The 8,210-nt window shown below is 32.9% G+C and overlaps 1 pseudogene; it reads right to left on the bottom strand.

Annotated features, from left to right (window-relative positions):
• Positions 1 to 390: 390 nt before the first annotated feature.
• On the bottom strand, positions 391 to 821 carry LOC117025109 (40S ribosomal protein S15a-like; annotated as a pseudogene).
• Between the last annotated feature and the right edge of the window lie 7,389 nt (positions 822 to 8,210).

Here is an 8,210-nt window from a genome sequence, read left to right as displayed (position 1 = left end):
ACATTTTTATAATAGCTAGGTAGCCATTTTCTATAGTTAACACACTCCTCTTTACTCATGTATGTACATTCAGTGTGGAGAAGTCCAACTGTTTTCTGTTTTTCTTTTCATTTGTTTGTTTAAGATGTAACTGCTAGGACTATTAAATATTAGTATTTTAATTTAACAATTTAAAGTTATCTTATTTCTCATATTTCAATATCTTGAAAGAATTTAGTATATCTTTCAACCTACTGTATAAAATTAGTGGTGAATGTTTATATTTTTAATATGTGAATTTGGCATTTGTTGTGCATCTATGGGTTTGTAAAATTTGCTTATTTTTCTATCAAAGGATGTAGTTTTTCACAGGTTAAATATATGTGTTTTTTTTTTCCCCATTGCAGCATTTTATTTGTGTGTATGTATTACATCCCTATATAAGAATCCCAGAATTTTTCCTCCTGTGTGTTTTCATCTTGCTTCTTCATGGTCCATGATGCGCACTGAGGTGGTCAGTGCAATGAAACCAAATTGGCGGCATGAGAGGAGGTCGTTCTGCCATTTTTCTAGATCTTTGAGTTGCACTCAAATCTGGGGCTGATAACTCCATACTTGTTTAACCCGTGCATGAGGTTCACAACAATTTTCCCCGCTCTGTGATCATCAGTGATTTCAAATTCGACAGTGTAACCGTGCTTCATCATCACTGTTAGAAACCGAACGATGACCTTGGAGCACGGCGTAATAAGAACCTGGTGTTTGCCTCTCTTCTCGGCATTGTTGGTGCTTTTGAGAGCACTGGCCGAGACATTCATGTGCATCGTTATGGCTGCTTGGAAAGATGGCAGAAAGAACTATGTATTTAAACTTACCTTCCTGCATATATCCTAGAAATCCTTCTCAGGGTACAAGTTTGCTTTTATGTTGATTATGGTTTATTTGATATAAAATGTATTTTCAATATTAAGTTCTCAAATCTGTAGTTTATTTTCATTCTCAATTTATGTTACCTTAGGCACAGAAATCACTTTCTACTCAGAAACCATGCATATGTGTGTGTGTGTGTGTGTGTGTGTGTGTGTCTGTGTGTGTGCTTTAATGTTTATCATTTAATTTCAATAATTTATTTTAGAATGTGAGTAAAAAAGTGAGAATCTCAGTTGGTCTTTCCATAAGTATTTTAACTTCGGTCCTACCATTATTAAGGTATTGCTTTTTTCACATTACCTTAACAACCCATTAGCAAACCAAACAAATAAAAAAAAGAAATAAAACAGAAAGAACTCTATATTACCTGATGAATCACAGTATGATTGTATGCATGAAATAATTGGATTAAAAACACACACAAAAATTGACTTTTATCTCATATTTTACTATAACATTTATGAAACCATCATTTGGACTGCAATATTTTGTTACACCAGACTTCCACACAGTAATCTAAGTGATTAATTCAAGATATTCAGAAGTAGTTAGAAGGTAACATTATAAAATAGAAATCAAAAAGGGAAAATGTAAGGATAAAAAAAAGTGTGAATTTATGTAAACTGCTTCAGGTGCCCTTTTCACATTTTACTTATTTATCATTTCTAGCCCAATCAAATTCTGAATGGTATTGAGGTTGTCATTGTCATTCATAATGGTGATTTAATTTTGAAATAGTCCCCAATTCATTTATTTTCTTGGCAAAGTTTTCTTTCCCTGTAGTCTTTTGGCCATTGTTGCTCAAGGCAAGCTTTAGACAGACATCACCAGGGAAGAAAAAATATATGATTTACAGATCTTTCCCATCAGGAAGGAAAGGGAGATAAAAGGTCTTTCTGATGGAGTTGATGAAGAAGAGAAAGTTGGAAAGACAAGATAAAGGTCCTTTTTTTAAGAAAAATCCAACAATTCTACCTACTGAGTATTTAGTTTGGTTGAGGAGAAAGTTATGGAGAAGTACAAACACACCTACCAGTTTTGGATGGGAAGATGGTGAAAGCAGAGGAACTTTTGTTCTACGTCCTATTTTGAGGAGAATGCTGATAGAGTACCTGAAATCAATAAGGAATAATTCAAAATGCAACATTTAACAATGTCCCTGGCTTTCTCGTGACCTTCACAAAGCATAGCCATGGTCCAAAAGTTCCCGCATGATATACTTGATGGGTCAGGAGGAGGAAATCTGGTCATCTGGGAATGAAGAATCTAAGTGTTTCCCTTGTGATTGCTTCAGTCCAAAATGAGGTGATTTCATAGATGTGAACTGGACAGATCAAAGTTGGGGCCAAAATGGGGGATGTGACTGAATCGCAGAGGGCTCACCCATATTGTCCATGAGCACTTGGTAAGTTCAGGGAAAAGAATCCACAGCATGGAAGCTTACACCAAAATAGGCAATTGTAAGTAGCCCTAGGTAGACCTTTAGCAGCAGAGGCAGTGAGGACATAAGTCAATGCTCAGACACCACCAAGATGAGTTACATTTCAACATATCAGTAGGATAATTCAGGTAGGATAATTCAGGATAATTCAGAGAGGGGGATGCACCATTCAGTACCATTGTAAGATGCTCTGGAAAAAATTTAATTCTCTATTAAGAGTCACTATCCAGAAGTTTATTTTCTCTTTTAAACCTATACTTTATCTAATTTTTGGAGAACTGTACATCTCAATGTGAATAGGGCCTTCAAATTAAACACATAAAACAATAAAGAAGTCTGTTGGAAAAGTTACTTGAGGTTAAAAGAAAAGGCATTTACTTTAGCATTATTATTGAAAGTAAGCAGTGAGTGTAGACTCTACCATTTTCAAAATAGATTTAAAATCGTAGAAATCAAAATCATGTTATAGTCCAGAAACAAATGTCTGTATTTATGGGAATTTTGTGTAAAATACATTTTTGTAATTTCATCTCAATAAGAATATATTCAATATATTTTATTGGTTAAGTTGACTAAATGTTTTTAAAAATCTAGTTAGTTCTCTACTACACAGTATGCACACAATCAAAAAAGTTCAAGTGTATCACAATGCTAAAAACAAAGCAAAAATGCAAAGACATTTAAAAACAGTGCATGTTATAGTGACAGTTTATCCACTGCTGCTCAGGTTCAATTATCCACTATTTCTGTCATGTTCCATCTGCCTCGTGGAGTGAGACTTTCCCTACTTATCACCATTCCCACCATAAAGGTTAATCCCCAAGGGTGGAGATTTAGAATGAAAAATTAATAGATAATGAATTTTCTACCAAAATTGTATTGATCAGAGATTGAGTTTGTGCAAGATCTCCTGGTCACCGGATATTCAATTGGAATGGGTTGAGTGTTGGTTGTTGAGGATACTTACTCAGTGATTTCTTGGTGCTGAGTCTATTTCCATTCAGCAGCTTGACCCTAGAAATGGAAAATGATCTGTAGCCATTTATAGATTTCTAGTCAGTTCATTTCTTTATTGTTTCAATCGACTCTTCACCTCCTCTTTTCTCTTCTTAAAAGTAATTAGTATAAATGTTCAGAGATAGGAAACGCCACCCTTATTTCATACATCTTTCTGTAGTGTTTTGATAAGAATCTTCTTAAAGTAATGCTGAAAGTACATTTTTTAATTTTCATAGAATGCTAAGATTATATTTGTTTTCTCAGAGATTCAAGACATTTCTCCATTTACTTTTGGTGTCTTGCATTGCATAAAAGATAGGAAGCAAATTTAATTACAAAATGCATTGTGTATTTATATACTCTATTAAAGATTTAGATAACTTAAATTATTGTTCTATAATAATAAAATTTCTATAGAATATATTCTTTCTTTGCATTCTTGTTAAACCCACTTGATGTCTTTCATTAGTGGATTTGTGTATTTCTTAATCTAGAAATTTATTTTTTATATCTTTTCACTATAGCTTCCATTTTGTTTTCTTGTTAATATCCTTCTGGAAGGCATTCTGGATCAGTCATAGATCAGGCCTATTTGTCTTCTATAGATATTACCTTTGTTGAAATGTACTTCAGGTCTTTCAAATCTTATACTCCGTTCTCTCAGACATCTGAGCTTGATTCTGTGGCTCATAACATTACATGTTAGCAATGTTGTGCTTTGTTATTTTGTCCTCATAAATGAATATAGCAAAATATCAAAATATAAGGTACTGTAAAACATGAATTATGTTTCCATAATTGTTCACAAGGAACAAGTTGTAAATCAAATTAATAAGCAGTGTTGCATACAATAGTATTGACAATAGCAATACTTCTAGAATAAATTTAACAAAAGATATGCAGGATCCCTAGATGGAAGATTTCAAATTTTATTAAAGAAAAAGGAGACCTAAATAAAGTGACACACCATTTATACACATAAGGTATCTCAGGTTTCTATTTTTTTTCCAAATTGATCTATAAATCCAGTGCAGAACCTGCCAAACCTAAACATATCTATAGCCTCTGATGCAGCAATCATATTCCTGGGCAATCATATTCCTCAAGAGAAACTTGTGCATATGGCCACTGAAATTCGAAGAATGTTCATAGTGATGTTTTTGAAAATAGCCAAAATTTGAGCCCAAATGTCCATGGCACAGAGAATGGGCAATTTCATTTCCACAATATGGATGAATCTCCCGTAAATGATTTTAAATAAAAGGGTGTCAGACAGGAAAGAAGTGAAGCAGTATGATTCCATTTATATGAAATTCAAAACAATAAAAATCAACCTAAGATGATAGAAGGCAGGATAGTAGCTAAGCTTGAGGTAGGGAGCAATAATACTAAATGACTAAGATACTTCCTAGAATTGAGGACGTTTTCTATATCTTGGTCCAGTATATTTTGCACGAGCATATGCAAATGTGAGAATTTATCAATGTATAAATTTAAGAGTTTTAGAATTTAAGAAATGTTTTGTTTTTGTTTTTTTTTTCAATCACTCATCACACTCTTTTACATGCGACTGTGTAAGGTGAATCTCAAGGAAGAGATTTTAAAATACCGCATTTCCCAGGTATATTAGTTAATGAATTATATGAACTGGCTTTAAGGATTTTACAATAAGACACATGTAAGTAATTGAGCTGGAATAAAGTATGTAAAGGATAGTGAATTCGTTCTGATTTCTAATTTAGGAAGAGATTAGCAAATAATAACCAGGATTAGGAAGCAGTTGAAGTTATCTTGTTCAACTAGGACCTTTGACAGTGATACAAAGTATGGGAAAATTTTCATTAGAGCAATTTTAGGAGAATTGGTATAAGACTATTTCCATTTAAGATCAGAAAATTTTGACAATGGAACTATTCCACTGTACATATAGAGTCTGTATTTTATGTGTCTTCCATCCGCATTCAGTCATTAACTAGTATATAATAAAATGTCTCTTATTCCAAACCAGGAGAAATAACTTAAGACATTTTTAGTTATTCTATTGGAATACAAAAGTAAAAATCTTAAAATAGCAGGGAAAACATGGTAAATATTTAAAGCTTTATAGGGTAAGTACGCACTTGAATTCATTGCATCATACACTGAATCACCGCCAATCAATGGAACAACTTAGTCTATCAATTTATGTTTATCTCATTCTTTCAAACGCAAGTGTTTTTAACTGTAGTTGTTAAACAGATAAGTAAAATTTCAAATTCCCCTCTTCCTCACAAACCCAACCCTCCTTGTCTTGTTGTGTGTCCTTCTTCTTTCTTACCTCGAAAGCTAGAAAAGTTTCTGAAAAGATGTCCTTTTATTCCAGTATTTCTGCAATCTAGGAAATCTCCAACACTTCCATTAAGATAGTGTTTCTAAAAGGCAAATATATTCTTTGCAGATAATTGTCCCTATGTATTATAATTATATAAATGTATTTTATTCTATATAATTATATATTATTAGTGAGCTGACAACCTGCTTTCTTTGGCAGTACTTGTTCTCTGGCAGAGCGACTATATGTCTTTACTTACTTATAGGACTATGACCACATAGGGAGCTAGTTTTTGACACTTTGTTGCAGGTGGAGTCACCTAGAGAGTTACAAACAAAAATTACATTTATATTCCCCCTCACCTCTTCATCCCAGGCCACAGAGATTCTGATTTAATGGATATGGGGTAGGGCCTAGACGTTAGGATGTTTTAATAGTCCTCCCAGCTGATTCCTAGATGGAGAAAATTGAAATTCACGGGTAACGGGACATAAGGCCATTTAAGCTGAATTAAGGGGGGGAAATATAGTAATAACCTCCAAAGCAGGCAAATCACTCTGAGAGGGAATTTTATATCAATCATAACAAGTAGAATACATATTCAGGGAAAATCCTCAGAGAAGAAAATTATAAATTGAATAGGAAAAAGAATAGGTAAAATTATTTAAGATGTTTCAACTATTTCAAAATTTTCTGAATATTTACCAATTAAGTCATGCAATAGACTCTTATGTGACATTGTTATGATAACCGGATGAAAACCATTTCCTTCATTTTCTACAATTCACTTTTTGAAATAGCCAAGTTGAAGTTTGAGTTTTAAAATGTCGTGGGATTTTTTTTTTTCTTTTTTGGAAATTTCAGCATTTAAAGGGGAAAAGAATGAAAATAGAAAAAAATGAGGCGTTATTTTACCACGTTGTAAGACCCATCCTACACTAGTTTTGAAATTGATCTTGAAGAATTATCCATGATAAATTGGTGTTCTAATATGGAGTCTAAAAAGATAGGGGAAGAAAAAGAACTGAGCTGTTGTTTATTCTGTGTCTTTGGACAAAGTATTTGGATTATAATTATCAGTGACAGAGTTGAATTGTTAAGTTTGTATTCAGAATTGCCTTCAATTGATAAGAGGCTTCAATTCATAATGCATAACTTCATGGAATATTTTATGTACTACATGATAATTTTCTTTATAAAAAACACACACACACAAGGTGTAGATTTAAAATCCTTGTAATAAGTACTTGATTTCAGTCTTCAGAAACACTAAATTTTGATATTGGGGATACACACTCTTTATTAGTGTTGGAAAAAATTGCTGAGCTACAAATTTACTCTTTCCTACAGGTATTATACATCTAATTCAATAGATTTGCTATACTATTCACTTTTGTTGCAACATAAATGTAATTAGAATAAGAAATATAGTGAGCTGTTCAAAATATTTCTTATTCTACAAAAATGATGCATAATTCTTTTTAAAGAAAATTGTGTAAACTCCCAGTTAATACTTTGCGAATGTGTACTGTTTTCTACCTTCTTCTGAAATGTATTCCAAAATTAACTCTCTATAAAACCATAAGATAAAGATAATTCTCATGATTTCAAGATTTAGAAAGACCTTTTATATTTAGGTTATAATCAATCAATTGACATTTAGATTTTTCCCCCCAGTGACTGTCTTTTACTAAGGAAGTAGTAATGAGATGTGTCTGCCTTATGAACTGGTACAAAATAAATATTTTTAAATGCGTCATGCTGTTTATTTTCCAGAGGTTTCAATAGTAAGGGTTCATTAACACGAAAAAATGGTATTATGTGCCCACACCACATAAAATATGGTCAGTGTTCTCTGCACTTTTCTCATCTCCTTTCATCATGGATGGAGGGAGTGCTTCTTCTTTTTGGGAAGTAAATAAAAGTTTTGTCGGTTTTTATGGAAATCTCTTACGAACTGGATAGTTATTTTCCAAAACTTGGAAGAACTTAGGTCAAAAGAGCATTGGAGAATAAGGAAGAATAGAACCAGTACCCGAGGAACTAACGGTAACTGGCAGCCTGATCATATGAAGCGGTCCAATTATTATGACTGTTGTTATGACAGATAATGAAGATGAGCTCTGAAATGTTAGACCAACATAACAGAACTTGCTAGTGGTAGAGTCAGGGTGAAGCCCTTGGCAATCTGCCTGCAGAGTCATGTCATTAAACATTATATAATCATATTTAATATTATGTATAAAATAATACATGATAATGATAGCATATGAAATATACATATAAAGTTATGTAATAATATACAATGTATCATATAAACAGTAGCATACAATAGAACAAATACAATGTTTAATGCCATATGCTCTGCAGGCAAATTGCCTAGAATCCTGACTCCATCACTTGCTGGGTTTGCGATGTTGGGCAGGTGACTTAACCTTTTAGCACTCAGCTTCCTTCTCTGTATCATGGCCAAAATAATACAACTGCTTCATATGGCCATTACAAGTACTAAATAGTTACTGTTTTCAAAGTACTTAGAATAAGCACAAT

Source organism: Rhinolophus ferrumequinum, chromosome 7, assembly GCF_004115265.2.
Source record: "Rhinolophus ferrumequinum isolate MPI-CBG mRhiFer1 chromosome 7, mRhiFer1_v1.p, whole genome shotgun sequence".
In the NCBI taxonomy this organism is placed as follows: Eukaryota; Metazoa; Chordata; class Mammalia; order Chiroptera; family Rhinolophidae; genus Rhinolophus; species Rhinolophus ferrumequinum.
The sequence above is the reverse complement of the archived record's forward strand: the minus strand, read 5'-3'. Positions and strand labels throughout refer to the sequence as shown.